Here is a 19,240-nt window from a genome sequence, read left to right as displayed (position 1 = left end):
CCTGTGCTAAACCAGTCCCTGAACCGCTTTAGTCATCGAGGTGTAGGTACACCCACTGTGCTGTTAGGGAGGGAGTTCCAGAATGTTGGCCCCAGTGACCGTGAAGGAACAGCGATATATTTCTAAGCCAAAGTGGTGAGTGACTTGGAGGGGAACCTCCAGGTGGTGGGGTTCCCAGGTATCTGCTGCTCTTGTCCTTCTATATGGTAGTGGTCGTGGGTTTGGGAGGTGTTGTCTAGAGAACCTTGTAAGAAGTCTTACAAACACCAGGTTAAAGTCCAACAGGTTCGTTTCAAACACTAGCTTTCGGAGCGCAGCTCCTTCCTTCGGTGAAGAACCTTGGTCAGTTACTGCCGTTAATTGAAAATTTCAAGAGTGAGGCCAGTAGTTTTTGTGTTGGGATAGGAAACAAAGCTGGAACTTAGATGAAAATCAGCCAGGATCTAATTAACTGGTGTGCACAGGCTTGAGTGTGGCCTACTCCTGTTCCTTTGTTCACATTAAGAGGGGCAATTTCCCGATGTGCTTTGTTAATGGACAAGCTTCCTTGTCCGACCACTTGGCAACTTTACTGAAAGTATAGACTTTTAAGTTGTTTTGACATAAAAATCCATTAATTAATGAGCTGTGCAGTAAGAAGAGCAGTGACCTACCTTGAGGGGATCATGGGCTAAGGCAGAACACCATACTGAAGACCCCATATTCAATATTGAAATCTGATTGGTGCCTTTTAGCTTGAGGCAGATAGATTTGGGAGCAGTGATAATTTGGGGAGCATTTACAACTCCAGGGACAAACATTTGTGTCCTTCCAAAGCCACAATCGTTAAGTGTTCAGGCTGAAGTTTCTCTATGGCAGCAATGAAGAATGGAAGTATAGGTCTGCACGTTTATTCGAATCGTTGTAGCCTGCTAAATAATATAGCAAGCGGTTTCCCTTGGAAAACTGGAGATCCATTTTGAGTTGAGTTTGGAGTTACATGTGTGCTGGGACAATAGCGGGGGTTATAATTAAATGTCTGAACATTACTGCTAACATCTGAATAGTCAAGAGAGGCGTAAGTGACTTCAGTGATACAGATCTTAATTTTATTAGCTGAGTAGTTTGTGGTTTTTGAGCCTTATGCCTGAGGGCTACAGTGAAAGAAGATTGGATGTTTGATATTTAGTGGGACATACTGTCCTAATATTATTAACTTTTTTTTGGCAAGTTGGAGTTATCTTAATCTGTAGAGCACAATGTCAAATTCTGATCTAAGATTTTGGCACATGGAATATTTCACCCTGAGCACTGGTAAATGGAGAGATGATTGGTGGTGTAATTTCTATTAGACTTGTCCACGCGAACAATTTCTCTCAAAAGGTAATCTCAAATGGATAAATCGACACAATAGATGGTGTTGTTTTTGAATAAGAATGTGTATCGTATTGGGCAGCACGGTAGCACAAGTGGATAGCACTGTGGCTTCACAGCACCAGGGTCCCAGCTTGGATTCCTCGCTGGGTCACTGTCTGTGTGGAATCTGCACGTTCTCCCCGTGTCTGCGTGGGTTTCCTCCGGGTGCTCCAGTTTCCTCCCACAGTCCAAAGACGTGCAGGTTAGGTAGATTGGCCATAATAAATTGTCCTTAGTGACCAAAAAGGTTTGGAGGGGTTATTGGGTTATGGGGATAGGGTGGAAGTGAGGGCTTAAGTGGGTCGGGGCAGATTCGATGGGCTGAATGGCCTCCTTCTGCATTGTATGTTCTATCTTCTATGTGCCCTTTTTTTTTAACCTGGTTGCCGGAGGGCAATATAGAGGACTTGATTTGCTGTGGTTCTGTTTCTGAGATCTGGTGTGGGGTCGGAGAGTGATCTGTCCTGGCCATACTTGTGTGATTGTGCTGTCGTGGAGTGATTCTCACTTCCAGCTACTAGGTGAAAACTCAGTTCTCAAGTTATGGGAGTGTAGGCTTAAAGGTCGCCTGCTTACTCCCTGGTTTTTGAATTTGGACCGCTGCAGTGCATGGTGTCTGGACTCTATTCCAGATGTTCCACAGGTCCAACTCTTTAGCAGAACCAGTCTGTGCTTTGGTTTGAAGCGGCTAAACTAATTGCAGCAGGTCAGATAGCTTGGCACTGCAGAGTAAGATACCATGGGTTTTAAAACTGGGTCTGTCATCCAAACTATAACAAAAGGTGTGGTATGGATGGGAATAGTATGGTAGGTACTCTTGACTTTTCTAACGATGGAAGATTTGACTTTGACTGGTTTGCCGAAAGTAACCAAGAGTTAGTTAACTGAATTGGAAGTTACATTGGAGTTGGGATTACCTGCAAGGTAAGGAAGGCTGAGATAATTGAAATAATTGCAAAACATTTACAATTGCAAGGGTGGCCTGATAGACCAAGTGAGGAGAATTACATTAGCTAAAATTAAACTACCAATACAACAGAAATGAAACAAAAAGAGAAAAGTAAAAATAAAGCAAATTGAATTGGGAGGCAAAGGAAAGAGAGAAATAAATAGAAGTGAAGACATTTGAAATGCAGAAAAATCAAAAAGAAAGGGAAAGAGAGGAACGAGACAAAGGGAGTTTTTCAAAGGGAATTGGAAATAGAGAAGTTAGCAATGGAAGAAAAGGCAAAGGATGGAGCATTCCAGCTTAAAATGTGAAAAGTTAAAGCAGAGGCATTAGAGCAGGTTGAGGAAGGAAGTTGTTCTGGACATCGACCTAATGGTGAATTGTTTAAATTTATACACACTCTTCCAAATTTTGAGGAAAAGGATGTGGAAGCATTCTGTATTTCTTGTGAAACGTTAGCTATACTGATTAAATTAAGGTGCTGAGGATGAAAGTGATATTTGGATGTCTAAGTGTTTCCATTGTAACAACGTAGGACATATTCAGGCAGATTGTTGAAATTCAATTTAAAAGATCAGTTGCAGTGGTAGGAAAGAAAGCATTTGAAAAGGAAATGGCTGTCAAATCTGTAGCAGTGCTGCAGATAAAACTTCCTTGAATCAGTGAGAAATGGGGATAGATCTCAAGGTAGTTCAAAGAATTATTTGAGTACTGGTGCAGGACGCCTGGCTATTGGAGGTTCTGGATGTTTTGTTTCTTAAGAAAATAAGTAAAGAAATCAACATTTTAAGAGATCAATTGTTTTTTTTTCAATTTAGAGTGCCCAATTCTTTTTTTTCTAATTAAGGGGCAATTTAGTGTGCCCAATATTCCTACCCTGCACATCTTTTTGGGTTGTGGGGATGAGACCCACGCAGACATGGGGAGAATGTGCAAACTCCATACGGACAGTGTCCCGGGGCCGGGATCGAACCCGGGTGCTTGGCGCTGTGAGGCAGCAGTGCTACCCACTGCGCCACCGTGCTGCCGCAAGATCAATTGTTGATGCTAGCTGATGAAACGCTTGTATTTTAGGACGTTTTATGAAGGAAAAAGTATTAGTAAGAGGTATTAATGGAAGGGATTAATCTGTTTCTCTTTAAGAAGTAACTTTGTAAAGTAATTTGAATTGTTATCGTGGGAATTATTCCTAATTTATCTATTGGAGGAATAGATTTCATCCTAGGTAATGATTTGCATTTGGAGAGTATTGTAATAGGCTGTTGATCATGATGGTGTTAACAAACTTTTAGAAACTACAGTGGAGAAAAATGAGGCACTTTATTGCAGATGACAAGCAGTTGAAGGAAAACCTGATTGGCACAGAATATTAACTCTCACGTATGAAAGAGTAGTTTGTGAATGAAAAAGGACAACTGATAAGAACCACTGAGAATCAGTCAGGAAAAGTGGAACATTTGACTGAGGATTTGAACTGTCTGAAGGGTAAACTTGAAAAAGCAAACTTTGCAAGGGTTGATCTTCAGTTAAAACGTGGTGAACATCAATCATCAGAAGCCATTATGAAGTCGTGGGAAATGCATTGAACAAGAAAAGGCGGTTCTGGTAAATCGGAATAATTGGTTGAATCTGGAATTAAAAAAGTAAAATTAATGAATTGTTAGAACTTGGTCGTGAGAAGAGCAATGAGATTTTTGAACTTCAAAGCAAAAATGGAGGAAATGAAGAAGGTGGATGGCGTGGAGTGTCTCAGTTCGAATGTTCTTCCTGTGAGTAGAAACTCAATGTGGAGTAGGAATCCAGTTGAGCAAAGAACAGATCCAAGTAGTATTGCTGATGTATCAAAGTCAGTGACGGACAATAAGAAAACAACTTAAGTACTTGTAAAATTGCAAAGTACGAATCGTCAACCAGAAATGCTGACATTGCAATGTAACCTTTCTGAGTCAGTGACCAGAGACTGATTTAAAAATGCCAGTCGGTGATACTACACAAGATATAGTAGGTGGGAGAAAGACAAGAGGACAGATTGCCAAAGAACATTCAAACTCTACTGAGAACGAGACTGAGATGGTTCAGAAATTGCGCAGAAACGTTTGAAGGATTAGAACGAACTATGAAACTTCAGAGAGGAAGTAAATGACATGGGTCAAACCGAATTGAAAATAACTTGAGAGAAACAACAAGATCACACAACGTTCAAACAACAAACAAAACAAGAACACAACACTATTTCAAGTGAACACAAGCATCTTAACATTCTTGAAACAGCTAAAAGAGATTCTGACCGAAGCAATGTTAATGCATAAAAATGACATTTTGATTGTGTGAGATCAAAATGTGTGTTCACGACATTTGAACTTGGCTTGAGGATGGAACTAGGCCTCCAAGTGACAAAATGCACAATTGCACTGTGGACCGAAATGAAACGTTATTTTCTGAGTTGAAAACTGGAAACCAGAAGAAAAGAAATGGAAGACGCGAGTTATGATAACATTGCCATGTATCGTTTCTGATGATGCTGTTAAGTTTGTTGTCTTTGTTTTGGTTGAAACATTGTAATTATATATTATGGCATGTGTAATTGTGAACTAAGAAAACTGTGCTTGTATGATTTAATTTTTGTGTGGTTAGATATTTGCCATGTTAAGTTTGTATAAAGTGGATGTAACACCAGTGTAAATAAATCTTCATGGTTATGAAGATTTCTTTCTGTCAACAGGAGAGGTGTTAGGAAAACAATGTGGTTTTAAGGGATTTGTATTTGTATTGGTAAACATTAGAAATAAGATATAGTTTTAAGTGGGTTTAATATAATGTTTCCATGCCTGTTGTTAGATTCATGCTGGACAAAGGTGTTTGTATGTGTGTGTGTGTGTGTGTATGTATGTTTGTGTGTGAGGGTTGTTAAGCTCCAACTGTGTTTCTATTGTGCTTAGTGAGGGCTACGGTGTGAAGAATAAAGAAACCAGCAGTGGTTGCTTAGCAACTATCTTGTAAGGTAGAGAAGCGTTTAAATCTTAGCTGAATCTGTGGGCAGTTGAAGATTGGTAAGTGAGAGAGAAGGCACCTCTCAGCTCTGCTAGACACAGTTGATTTCGAAGGCTAGAGTAGGAACATCTTTCTTGGCTTTGCCAGGAGGAAAGAGAAGAAAAGCCATACCATCAAGTAATGGTTGAGAAAACAAGGGCAGAGATTTGAAGATCAGCTAGGAAACTAGAGAAATGAAGAGAAGTTTCCAAGATGTCTGAGGTTAAAGGTATTCTTGCAGAGCACCGGTCAGTAAAGACAGACAGAGCTGAGAAGAAGGCTGAGTTGCCATAAAAACATCTGAAGTGATTTTCAGGTTTGTGAGATTTTTCTACAGTCTGTCGATCATCAGTGGAAATAACGGCAAATCGGTGGCTGGTCCTATGTAAAAGCAGTTGAGACAAAGAAATCTTAAACGGGTTAGTGGAAACTCCTGGACAGATTCACTTTTAAAAGTGGAGCGGAAGCTTTGTTTCAAAGTGTCATTTGGAACATTTGATCTAGATTTTAGAATGCAAACCTCTGAAGAGAATGCATAATTCTGAGAAGATTTTAAAACGGGTTTTTGGGAGTGGATTTTGGAAACTCTCACATGACAATCATCTGGGGGGATTCTGAGGCGAGATCTGCAAACATTCACTTGGGGTTCAGAGTGGAGAGTGAATTTGCCCACTGTCATCTTATGTGTTTAAAAGGGACTTTGTGTTAATGAGATCGTTGTGGATTAAGATGCACTTTGTAATCCATGTCAATCCTAAAACCTGTGTGTAATTGTTAAACTAAAGAGAGAGTCGAGGAGAATTGCATAAAAATCCAACTTTTCATGTTGAATTAAAGTTTTTTGTCTTGTTGTCAAAACTAATTAGTGATCCAATGATTCTGCTCCTCCACGCTTTATAAACAAAGTTAAGATCTTTTGAGCTAGTGTTCCGTTCTGAGATCTTACCGCCCTGTTATTAGATCAACTGGGATGGTAACAATATGAAGCATGACTCATCATATTTTCATTTTTCTTTCTCTCATTATTCACTGCTTCTTTACAGGGTAATAAATCACACTTAATTGATTATATTGCCTTATGCTGAAATTTAATAATGTTTGAAGGCTAAAAGATTCCTGCATTAATTGAACACCATTTTTGGTGCATTTCATTAAACAGAAGATTGCTTAGCAATGTCTGATTTCACTGCCTTATAGCAAGCTCTCCAGGCGAGCTGTCCAGTTAATGGATCAGCTGTCAGTGGGCTGCGTTTACACTTCACACTGCCCAATACCGTTTGCCTTTGAGCAGTTTTCTCTGTTGTGCAGTACAGGAAAATAGATTGCAAATTTCCTGCAGTTATTGGTGTCGTGCTCTTATCTGCTGAAAACTGCAGTCACTGTAGAGTGAGGAGCATCAGATTATTTTTGGGGTGGGTGAAGGGAAGCGGACTGATCTTCAACAGTCCTGCAATTACTGTTCATCCTGCTCCCCAGCATCTTGGTGAGTTGAGGTCAAGAGTGAAATACAGCGCAGTTTGATAAATAAAATTGTTTTGGTCATGTCTCGGCTGAGGTTGATTGCAAGTTATTGAGATTCTGGGGCTGGCACTTTGGAGGTAACTTCATGGCAACACCAGCCACAGCACATTGCATTCATATAGTATTTTTAACATGGTAACGCATGCAGAGGTACAAGGGAGTACTGTCAAACAGAATTTTACAATGAGTCACATGAGGAAAAGAGGTAGGCCGGATGGAGCATCTTCTGTAGAGAGGTTCAGGGACAGAACTCTTGTGCCTCGGGCCTTGACAGGCTGAAGAGATGAGCCACAAGGCAGTGCACTTCAGCTGTGTCAACCCAACCCAGCTGAAACCTGTCAGCATTTTACTCAAATGTGAACGGTAAGATTTGAATGATGTGTATTCCCTGCATAACCAAAAAGCCAACTTCTGGGGAAACCTGCGAGGGCGAAACAGGAGTACTGCCGGTTACAATAACAGTGGCATTGAAATACCTAGCAGTTCTGTTATAAGTGAGCATCATCTGCCCATCCTCCATTTTGAGATCACAGTGTACCATATAGCAATGTGGTGAGTGAGCAGATAACCGCAGGCAATACGCAAACGTGGAGATTTTCCCTTCTTGCTCCCTCTTTGCTCGCCTATTATTTATGTATGGCGGTGACAGGGAACTCGCCACGCGAGAAATTATGGGTAGAAGTCTTGTTCCAACCCCATGTGACACGGCATGTTGACACAGGAGTGTGATGTACAACCATCTATGTGGAAAGAAAGATTTGCATTTAGATAGTGTCCTTCATGATCACCAGACATCTCAAAATGCTTTTTAGCCAAGGAGCTGGTGCTGTAATGCAGGAAATGCAGCAGCTAATTGGCGCACAATAAACTCCCCTGCTAGTGTTATTGGATCTTTTATGTCTACTTGAGAGGCTAGAAGTGGCCTTGGTTAATCTCTCACCTGAAATATGGCACCTCTGACAGTGCAGCACTCCCTTAGTACTGCATTGGAGTGCCAGGCTTTATTTTTTTTGCACAGGCCCGGGAGTGGGACTTGCATCCAGAATCTCTGACTCTGAGATGTGAATGCTGCCCTTGAGCCATGGCTGTCAACAGATGTGGAAAATTGCAGGAAGTGTTTAGTGTGTATTGCTGATGAATTCTCCCATCACTTTGATGGATGAGTGTTCAGCAAGGAGGCCAGTTGTTCACAGTCTAGGTCCCTGTTGTCTCGTGTCTAATGTTAAATAAAATCTTAATGTGTTGATCTGATTGCAGGCATTACAGCTGAAGTCACTGTTGGAGAGATGTGCGAAGGCATGGGCTTTGTGACAGGCTTGCTTGCCCAGCAAGGACCTGACTCTCTTCTCTTTTAAATGTTGAGATTGTTTGTTGACAGAGACTTCACCATTTGGGTCTGTCCAGGGTTGTTTTTACCACCCCATGTAGTGGGGTCCAACTTGCAGGCTCTAAGATGGGCTTTCAGAATGTCTCTGTAGTTAAGTTTTTATTACTGCCCAATAGAAGTGTCAAGAATCCAGACCCTTTAAAGCATCAGTAGAAGAAACCGCAAGCACTTGAACATTGTTTATCCTGTCTAAATATACATTGTGAGATATATAGCATAGATCTGCGAGTCAGAGTTGTCAATCAAGCAGTGATTACTCTGGGACACATGTATTATAAACTAAAGAGAGAAGATAAGAGAGCAGGCTAGCAATAAAGGAAATTATTATCAATGTGGCAGGGAGGAACAGAGCATACGGACATCTGAGTATGCCAGTAGTTAAGGCGAGAGATTGTGAACATGGTGAGGCAGCATTAACGGCTCTTACCTGAATGCACACAGCATTTGCAACAAAGTAGATGAATTAACGGCACAACAGAAGGAAACAGATATGACCTAATTGTCATTACAGAGACATGGTCCCGGGGTGACCAATGTTGGGATCTGAAATTTCAAGGGTATTTAGCATTTGGGAAGGACAAGAAAAGAGGAAAAGAAGAACAGGTCTCATATTGTTAATAAAGGATCAGCAGATTAGAGAGAGCATATCTTAGATCGGAAGATCGAGATATCAAATCCGTTTGGGTGGAAGTAAGAAGCAGTAAAAGAGCAGAAATCCTTGGTAGGTGTAATTTGTAGGCCACCAAATAGGGGCACAGTATAAATCAGAAAATTAGTGGTGCATGTCACAAGGGAAATGCAGCAATCATGGGCGACTTCTACCTAGAAATAGCCTGGGTAGACCTAATTGGCATTAACGCTGAGCAGGACAGATTCCTGGAATGCATACACAATGGTTTTCTGCAATAGTGTGTTGCGGAACAAACCGGAGGACGGGCTGTTTTGGAGCTAGTATTGTGCAATGTGAAAGGGCTAATGGCCACAATATGACAGAATTTTATATGAAGTGGTTTCCTCCGGGTGCTCCGGTTTCCTCCCACAGTCCAAAGATGTGCGGGTTAGGTGGATTGGCCATGCTAAATTGCCCGTAGTGTCCTAAAAGTGGGATTTGAGTGGGGTGATCATTGCTCGGCACAACATTGAGGGCCAAAAGGCCTGTTCTGTGCTGTACTGTTCTAAGTTTGAAAGTGATGTAGTTCAATCCAAAACTAGGATCTTTCATCTAAATGAAGGAAACTCTGAACGCATGAGGGGAAAATTGGCTGAGGTAGTTTGGGGAACTACATTGACAGGTATGAAGACAGACAGGCAGTGCTAGTATTTAAAGGTTTTCCATGTCTTCAAGGCACAAAAGGCTGGCAAACAAAATGATCCAACAAGAGAAGTTAAAGGTTCTCAGCCAGCAAGAGCAGTTAAAGTTTCTTTGAGATCAAAGGCAGAGGCACATGAAGTTGTCAAAGAAAGTAGTAAGCTGGTGAGAATTGGGAAAATTTTAAAATTCAGCCAGGGGGAGCCAAGAAATTGAAAAAGAGAAAATAGAATTTGAGCACAAAGAGCATAAAAGCGGACTGTGAAAGCTTGCATGAAAAGGAATAAGTTAGTAAAGAAAAATCTAGGCCCATTTACAGGCCGAGAATGGAGAATTTATGATGGTTAATGAGGGAATGGCAGGGACTCGAAGCAAGTACTTTGTGCGTCTTCACACAGGAATATACAATAAAAACACTCAAATATTGGGATGCCAAGGGACGATTTTAGATTGAGGGTCTGAAAGGAATTAGTAAAAAAGTAGTGCTGGAGATGTTAATGAGACTGAAATTTGATAAACCTTTTGGACCTGATGACTTACATCCCAGAGTGTTGAAAGAGGTGACTGTAGATAGAGTGGATGCATTGTTGATCATCTTTCAATATTCTCTAGATTCTGGAATGGTGCCTGTGAATTGGAAGGTAGAAAATATAACCCCCACTGTTTAAGAGAGTAGGGAGAGAGAAAACGGGGAATGGTAAGACATATTAACCTGACATCGATGGTAGGGAAAGTGTTGGAATCTAATTCAAAGGTTGTGATAACTGGATACACAAAATAACGGTGAGATTGGGCAGAGTCGATGTGGATTTATGAAAGAGAAAGCATGTTTGATAAACCTGTTGAAAGATGTAACTAGCAGAGTAAATAAGGAGGATTCAGGAGATGTGATGTATTTGGATTTTCAGAAGGCTTTTGGTAGGTTCCACCCAAAAGATTAGTAAACAAAATTAGAACACATGGGATTAGCTGTAATACACTGGCCTGCATTGAGGAATGGTTAACACAGAAAATCAAGAGGAGGGATAAACGAATCATTCTCAGTTTGGTAGGCAGTAACTAGTGCAGTACCACAAGAATCAGTGCTTGAGGCCCAGCTATTCATCATCTATATTAATGGTTTGGATCTGGGGACTAAATGTAATATTTTCTGGTTTGCTGATGACACAAAACGCAGTGGGAATGCGAGTTGTGAGGAGAATGCAAAGCTGCTTTAAGGGGATTTGGACAAGTTAAGTGAGTGGGCAAGAATGTGGCAGATTGAATATAATGTGGAATAACGGGAAATTATCCACTTTGGTAGGAAAAACAGAAATGCAGAGTATTTCTGAAATGGGGAGAGATTGGGCAGTGTTGATGTCCAAAGGCACCAGGGTGACTTACTGAAAGCCAACATGCAGGTGCAACAAGCAATTCGGAAGGCCAATGACATGTTGGCCTTTATTGTAACAGGATTTGAGTACAGGAGGAAGGAATTCTTGCTGCAGTTCAGTGGCATCTTGGTGAGACCACACCTGGCGTATTGTGTGCAGTTGTGGTCTTCTTACTTAAGGAAATGTACACTGACCATAGAGCAAGTGCAATGAGGGTTCACCAAACTAATTCCTGAAATGATGGGATTGTCCCACAAGGAGAATTTGGGAGGAGACTGGTCTTGTACTGTTGAGAAGAATGAGAGATGATCTCGGGGCTCAACAAGGTAGATGCAGGAAGGATGCTTACCTTTGCTGGGGCCATGGCGGGAGGGGGAGGGAATGCTGTTTTTGAACTAGGGGGGCACATGTTCAGAATAAGGAGTAGATCATTTAGGACTGAAATGAAGAGGAATTTCTTCAGTCAGATGGTGGTGAATCTTTGCAATTCTCTCCTGCAGATGGCTGTTTGAGTTTTTGAGTATGTTCAAAGCAGAGATTTCTAGATACCAATGACATGCTGGGGTACAAGAGATAGTGTGTGAAGATGACATTGAGTTAGAAAGTCAGCCATGATCTTTTCTTTCCTTTATTCTTCATGGGATCCGAGTGTCGCTGTAAGGTCAGCAATTGTTGCCCATCCCAAGGTAAGGAAGGCAGATTTTCTTCCCTAAAGGAAATTAGTGAGCCAGATGGGTTTTTACAATAATCGACAATGTGCTTCATGGTCATCCTTTAACTTTAAAAACTTCTTCTGCCATAGTGGAATTGGAACCAGGATGCACTCTGGGTCTCCGGATTACTAGTCCTGTGACAATGCCACTACGCCATTGTCTCCCCCAGTAGTAGGTCATGCAGCCCTTGACCTGAGCCCATCATTCTTGTTGAATGGTAGGGAAAGTCTCAAGGGGCTGACTCACCTTCTATTGCTCCCATGTTCCGATGATTTAGTACTTTAATAGATATGTGTGCTCTTGGCTAAGTATACATAATGAGGCTTGGCTGAGAGTGCAGAAATCCATTTGTCTGTTGAAACACCTGAGCCCAGAGTAACCATACGTGTAGTAAAAAGGATTTTTTTAACGCTACTGTCACTATAGCGTTGATTACTTCAATATTGTGTATACTGGGTGAATGGGCATGAAAGCACCTTTACTTGGCATGAGTGTCAGAGGGGATCTTTTCAGGACATACCTTGGCATAGGAGGCATGAAGGGCTTGGGGGGGGGGGGGGGTCATATCTTGTTACCTTTCAAAAGATCCTCTTGTGCAGTCAATGGTTCACGGCACCTCTGATTCTTTGAAAAGCTGGCTCAACTCTATGAAAATTGTGGGGGACTATGAAATTTATATTCCTGCGATGGAGCCGGCCAGATCGGGAGTGTAGGGTTCAGACTCTCAACCTGAACCAGCCTGCACCCTTAAAAAAACACTGCTGAAAATTGGAAACCCCAGTGGTCGGGAATCATAGAGTCTTAGAGATTTACAGCGTGCAAACAGGCCCTTCGGCCCAACTCGTCCGTGCCGCCCAGTTTTTACCACTAAGCCAGTCCCAATTCCCCGCATTTGGCCCATATCCCTCTCTGCCCATCTTTCCCACATAACTATCTAAATGCTTTTTAAAAGACAAAATTGTACCCGCCTCTACTATTGCCACTGGCAGCTCGTTTCAGACACTCACCACCCTCTGTGTGAATAAATTGCCCCTCTGGACGCTTTTGTATCACTCCCCACTCACCTTAAATCTATAGCCTCTAGCTTTAGACTCCCCTACGTTTGGGAAAAGGTGTTGCCTATCTCCTTGATCTGTGCCCCTCTATAGACCTCTATAAGATCACCCCTAAGCCTCCTACGCTCCAAGGCAAAAAGTCCCAGTCTATCCAGTCTCCCCTTATAACTCAAACCATCAACACCCGGTAGCATCCTAGTAAATCTTTTCAGCATTTTTTCTAATTTAATAATATCCTTTCTATAGGGTAACCAGAACTGTACACAGTTGTACACATGTGTGGCCGTATTAACGTCTTTAATCCTTGAATCGCGTCCTGGCTGCCATTTTTTAAATGTCTCCTGAGTCACCCAAACTCAGCCCATTATGACTGAAAGTGGATGGTGTTTTTGTGCACTATTTACAGTTTGCGCTGTGTTGTGCGTTTTGGCAGCACCAAGCTTAAAAAATGCCAGATGAGCTAAACTATGTGTCAACATGAAGCAGCAGTTAACAGATAGCATCATTTGGAACAACATGATCCTGGAACCAGGCACTTGTTACTATTTCCCAGTCTTGGGATCAGTGCCTGAACTGTAACAGTAATTACTGTAAAATGTTCTTGCCATTCTTATCACCCACATTCTTAACTGGGCTGTCTGCGGACCGAGTTGTTAAAAAGCACTCCACAGTTCTTTTTTGAGGCAGTTTTCCATAAACCTTTACTATCCACTCTTGAGGAATTAGAAGCAACTTGGGCTTGTTCCAGCAATCTTTGCTTCGTAGGCGTCAGCCTTACTAGGAAACTAAGTTTGTTAATTTAGAAACCTCAGACAACGCTCTGCCCTCTTACAAGGATGGGAAAACAACGTTGACCCAATGCTTATCCCCATAGAGATCAATTGATAAACTGTTTCTACTCTGACACTCCCTGAGCACCAGCAATCCTTTCTTATCTACCTCTCGGCAATGCACTTGTCCAGTCTCCCAGCCCTTCACAAGGCCAACATGGTAGTTGTATGGAATAGTGCTCCTGAGGTTGTGTGGATGACATTTACTCCCTCACCCTTGTCCATCAGATTTGTAACCTGCTCGTGGAACTTCAGTTTATTGGTTAAGCACGACATCCTAAACTCATGTTAACTGTCTCTAATAAGACCATGTGCTTTCATGCAAACTTCATAGGCCGAATGGCCTCCTTCTGCACTGTAGGGATTTTATGGCTTTTATGGGATATGTCAAAGACATTACCCATAATTGAGGTAACCTTGTTGCTCTGAAATTCAAGTTTCAACTCGTTAAGACAAAAAGAGATGGGCACCTCATTGGGAAGTCTGGAACGAGCAGGCACAGTTTCGAAAGAAGGGATCTCCTATCAAAGGCATTGAAGGCAGACATGAGGAGGAATTTCTTCTGATGTTGTTAAGTGATTGGAATTCCCCCCCGCAGCGAGCAGTGGTGGCTGGATCATTGAATATATTCATGGCTGATTTGGACAGATTTTTGATTGACATGTGAGTTGAGGGTTATGATTGACAGACCGGAGTTAAGGCCACATTGAATCAACCATGATGTCATTGACAAGTGGAGAGGAATCAAGGAATCAAATGGCTGTCTCCTGTTCCTCGTTTTTATGTTAATTGTAAAAAACAACAGTAACAAGTCTGCGGATTGGGAGTTTTTTTTAGAAACCAGCAGAGGACTACCAAAAAGTTGCTAAAAAAGGGAAAAAATACAGTATGAGCAAAAACTAGCTGGAAATATAAAAAAAAGTTATAAGAGATTCTCTCAGTATATAAGAAGTAGCTAAAGTAAACATTCGTCCCTTAGAAGGAGCAATGGGAAAAATATCATGGGGAATGAGAAAATGGCAGAGGCATTGAACAAATAATTTTTATCTGCCTTCATGGTAAAAGGCACAAGTTTCCTACTGGAAAAAGATGGGAACCTAGGGGCTTAAAAAGTGTAAAGAAATTCATATCAGCAGGGGAAAAGTGTTTGAGAAAATGAAGGGACTGACTTCCGTCTAATCTCCGGGCCCTGATAGTCAACACCCTTGGTTTCTCAAAGAGATAGCTGCAGAGGTAGTGGATGTGCTGGCAAGGAGTTTCCAAAACTCCCGAGATTTTGGAAAAGTTCCATTAGATGGGAAGTTGGTAAATGTGACACCGCTATTCAAGAATGTGGGGGGGGGGGGGGGGGGGGAGAGACGGACGACGACGGGGGGGGGGGGGGACGGGGACCGGCAGGGGGGGGGGGACAAGGAACTACAGATCAGTTAGCCCAACATCAGTTGTTGGAAAACTTTTGGAATCTATTATTAAAGAAGTCTGAACGACGCACAAAGAAAAGCCTAGTATGATTAGGTCAACATAGTTTTAGAAAAGGAAAATCCTGTTTGACAAATTATTAGAAAATGTGAAACCAGTAGATGTCGTTTTCCAAACAGCATTTGATAAGGTGCAACACAGAAGGCTAATAGGCAAGATAGGGGCTCATAGTGTTGGAGTTATTATTTTATCATGGATAAAGTGGTGGTTAAAAGACAGGAGGAGGTGGGTAGATTCTTGTTGGGCAAGAGAATCAAACTTCTTGGTGTTAGATGGGAATGTGGAATTTGAAACGCAAACAGATCAGCCATGACCTTGGTGATTGGTGAAGCAGGCTCGAGGGGCCGAATGGCACCTGTTTCGTATGTTCATATCACTACAAAAAGTCACTTAAATTGGGGCTTTTTCAAGTTGGCAGGCAGTGAATAGTGGAGTGCCACATGGAGCAGTGCTGGGGCCTGAGCTATTTACAATCCGCCTTAATAACCGGGATAAAGAGATTGAGGGGAAAGGATGAAAGCTTGCTGCCAAATTGCATAGGAAGGTAGGCTGTGGGGAGGACACAGAAAGGCTGCAAAGAGGAAAAGTCAAGTTATGTGAGTGGGCAAGAAGACGGCAGATTCAAAATAATGTAGGGAAGTGTGAAGTGATTGATTTTGGTTGTAAGAACAGAAAAGCAGAATACTTTTTTTAAAAGGTGTACTTGTAAGTGTTGATGTTCAAGGAGACTCGAGTGTGCTGGTACAAGGAATGCGGAACGTTAACATGCAGGTGCTACAAGCAATTAGGAAGGCAGCTGGCATATTGGCCTTTATTGCAAGGGCTTTGGAGTACACATATTAAGAAGTCATCACTATATTTGTGCAGTGTTTTGATGAGACCACACTTGAAATTTTGGGTGGGATCTTTCCCTCAGTGCACAGAGTCCTGGCGGAGGCGATTCTGGGCTGGTGTCACCGTTTACACTAATGGCTAATACAGGCCCCCATTGTGTGCAATTTTAGTCTGCACATTTTACAGAATCACAGTGCCGAAGAGGCCCTTCAGCCCATCAAGTCTGCAGCGACATGTGAAAAACACTTGACCTACCTCCCTCATCCAATTTACCAGCACTTGGCCCAGAGCCTTGAATTTTACGAGATGCCAAGAGCTCACCTAGATACTTTTAAAGGATGTGAGGCAACCCGCCTCTACCACCCTCCCAGGCAGTGCATTCCAGAGCGCACCACCCACTCAACCTCCTGTCCCTCACCTGGAACTTGTGTACCCTCGTAACTGACCCTTCAACTAAGGGGAACAGCTGCTCCCTATCGACCCTGTCCATGTTCCTCATAATCTTGTACACCTCGCTCAGGTCACCCCTCAATCTTCTCTGCTCCAGCGAAAACAATGCAAGCCTATCTAACCTCTCCTCCTACATCCATGTAAAACTCCTCTGTGTAATCACATCCTTCCTATAATGTGGTGACCAGAACTGCACACACTACTCCAGCTGTGGCCTCTATACAACTCCAATATGACCTCCCTGCTTTTGTAATCAATACCTCAATGCAAGTGTCCCATATGCTTTTTTCAGCACCCTATTAACCTGTACTTCCGCCTTCAGAGATCTGTGGACAAATATGTTCCGTTGAACTTACTAGTGTTATGGAACTCATTGAATACTTGGTTGTCAAATTCCAAAATGTATCACCTCACACTTTTTAGGGTTAAATTCCATCTGCCACTTATCTTCCCATTTGACCATCCCATCTATATCCTCCTGTAACTCAAGGCACTCAACTTCATTGTTAACCACTCTTTGTGTTATCCGCAAGCTTACTGATCCCACTCCCCATATAGTCATCAATGTCACTTATATAAATGATGAATAATAGGGGACCCATCACAGATCCCTGAGGTACACCACTGGATGCTGGCTTCCAGTCACTAAAGTACCCTCTGTCTCCTACAACTAAGTCAATTTTGAATCCACCGCATGTAGTTAACCCGTATCCCATGTGCATTTTCTTTCTTAACAAGTTTCCCATGTCAAAGGTTTTGCTGCAATCCATATCAACTGCGTTACCCTCATCTGCACACTTGGTCGTCAGCTCAAAAAATTCAGTCAAGTTTGTTTGGCATGACCTCCCTCTGACAAAGCCTTGCTGACTATCCCTGATTAAACCTTGCCTCTCCAAGTGGAGATAGATTCCCTTCTTCAGAATTTTCTCCAACTGTTTCTCTACCACTGAAGTTTAAGAAAGGATATATTGCATTGGAGGCAGTTCGGTGAAGGTTCACTAAATTGGTCCCTGGGATGATGGGGGTTACCTGATGATGGGAATCTGTGTAAATTAGGGCTTTAATTCTTTGGAGTTTAGAAGGTGATCTCATTGAAATCTACAAAGCTCTGAAGGGGATAGGGTACACACTGATAGATTATGGGTGGCACAGTGGCTAGCACTACTGCCTCACAACACCAGGGATCCGGGTTCAATTTCGGCCTTTGGTGACTGTGTGGAGTTTGCACATTGTCCCCGTGTCAGCGTGGATTTCCTCCCAGAGGCAAAGATGTGCAGCTTAGGTGGATTGGCCATGCTTAATTTCCCCCTCAGTGTCTAAAGATGTGCAGGTTAGAGGGGGTTACAAGGACAGGGTGGGGAATTGGGCCGATGTAGGGTACGCTTTCAGAGGGTCGGTGCTTACTCAATGGGCTGAATAGCCTCCTTCTGCACTGTAGTGATGCTCTGATTGTCGGGAAGTCCAACACAGACTTAGGCTAAGGGGCTGACCATTTCGGACTGGGGTGACGAGAAAATACTTCACTCAACAGGTTGTGAATATTTGGAAGTTTTCATCCCAAAGGCAAATGGACGCTCCATCTTTAAATACATTTAAGGCTGGGATAGAGAGATTTCTGGTGTCTCCAGGAATGAAGTGATATGGAGAGCGGGTGGGAAAATAGAATTGATGCCCAACGTCAGCCATGATTGTATTGAACAGAGGAACAAGCTTGTTTGGCCATGTGGTCGACTCCGATTTCTTGTGCCATTGTGAATGGTGGGAAAAATGACGAATGAGAAAAAATAGTAACTTCAACATCTGTTTAGTTTCTTTTGTAAGAAGTAGGTTTCACCAACAATCAAATGCAATTAACCAACTGTGCTTGTTAGTCTACAGTGTGGACATCTGAAAGCACAAACAAGAACATTTCCAAGATAATTTACTTCAATTGTAAAGAAAACATGGAATCTTGCCTTAACGTTCCAGTGGACCCTAAGGGGGAAGAATGGTTTTCTTCAAACTAATTCCTGAACTCTACCTCACCCTCCTTGATTCTTCTAATTCTTTTTCTATTTTGTTCAATCCTTGCACGATGCAGGTTAGATTAAAAATGGTTTTGAAAATGAGTTTTAAAAAAAAAAGGAAGTTTCAACTCCTAACTCGTGTAAAGGTTTTGTATATTCTCCACAGGGTGTGATGGTCCCATCTCGCACTGAGGTGAAGTGAATTGGCTCTTTGTTTGAAGTTAAATGACTTGACAGTGCAATTCTATTGTTTGTCACTGTGGTGCCCAGTGCCCACAAAATTAAGTGTTTAAATGGAATGCCCCATTCAAGCAGTAGTTGGATATTTTGCACAATAGCACAAGCTGAAATATGTTTCAAGGACATCTTTGGATTGCAAGTGATTGTGATAAGTCCTGTTTTGGTTTATGATTTCACTTTTCCCGTTTGGGCGTTTTTGTGTAATCTCAATGGTTTCGTGTTTAACCTTGTGCACGTTGCTGTGCTTCATGCACAACGATCACTGAATGATTTGCTGAAAAGTATTCTGTCCTGATTTAATCCCACTTACGCACACAAGTCCACCAAGAGGCCAATTTATGAGATGCCAGTGATGTGCGTCAGGTGTTCAGCTGCTAACTACTTGAACAAGGTTCCTCCTTCAGCATCTCTGTGAAAAAAGTATAGCATTAAGTCAGGATAAGCATGACCGCGGCTTAAGACAATAGATGCCTCGTGAAGGGCCAAAAGGCCTCCTCCTGCTCCTATCTTCTATGTCTGTATCTATAGGCTATGGGGAGAAAGCAGGATTAGACTGATGTGTTGGCTTGTGTAGGCTTGAGAGATGAACAGACGCTTCCAACACGGATGAAGGTTCAACTCAATTTTATTAACTACTTCTAACTAACTAACACACGATGGATCTAAATA

At 42.2% G+C, this 19,240-nt stretch overlaps 1 protein-coding gene across 3 annotated transcripts in view; it reads left to right on the top strand.

Annotated features, from left to right (window-relative positions):
• LOC119953648 (zinc transporter ZIP11-like) overlaps positions 1 to 19,240 on the top strand; it is a 762,231-nt gene that overhangs the window by 43,534 nt on the left and 699,457 nt on the right. The gene's annotated exons all lie outside the window — the stretch shown is intronic.

This window comes from Scyliorhinus canicula, chromosome 18 (assembly GCF_902713615.1).
Source record: "Scyliorhinus canicula chromosome 18, sScyCan1.1, whole genome shotgun sequence".
NCBI lineage: Eukaryota > Metazoa > Chordata > Chondrichthyes > Carcharhiniformes > Scyliorhinidae > Scyliorhinus > Scyliorhinus canicula.
Note: the sequence above shows the minus strand (reverse complement) of the source record. Positions and strands in the feature narration are given on the sequence as shown.